This window comes from Lupinus angustifolius, chromosome LG16 (assembly GCF_001865875.1).
Source record: "Lupinus angustifolius cultivar Tanjil chromosome LG16, LupAngTanjil_v1.0, whole genome shotgun sequence".
Taxonomy (NCBI): Eukaryota; Viridiplantae; Streptophyta; class Magnoliopsida; order Fabales; family Fabaceae; genus Lupinus; species Lupinus angustifolius.
In genome coordinates this window covers 7,710,721-7,710,967 of record NC_032024.1, presented here as the reverse complement: position 1 = coordinate 7,710,967, position 247 = coordinate 7,710,721, and positions in this window count along the sequence as shown.

Genomic DNA, 247 nt, shown 5'->3' with positions numbered 1-247 from the left:
GATGAGAATGTGGATGAGGATCAGGATAGGATGAGGAGAAGGAGGAGGATAGGATGAGGAAGAGGATGAGGACAGGATGAGGACCAGAATGAGGATAAGAATGAGGATAAGGATAGGATGAGGACGAGAATGAGGATGAAGATAGGATTAGGATGATAATGAGGATGAGGGTAGGATGTGGATGAGGAGGAGGATTAGGATAGGATGAGGACGACAATGAGGAGGAGGATAGGATGAGGAAGAGGAT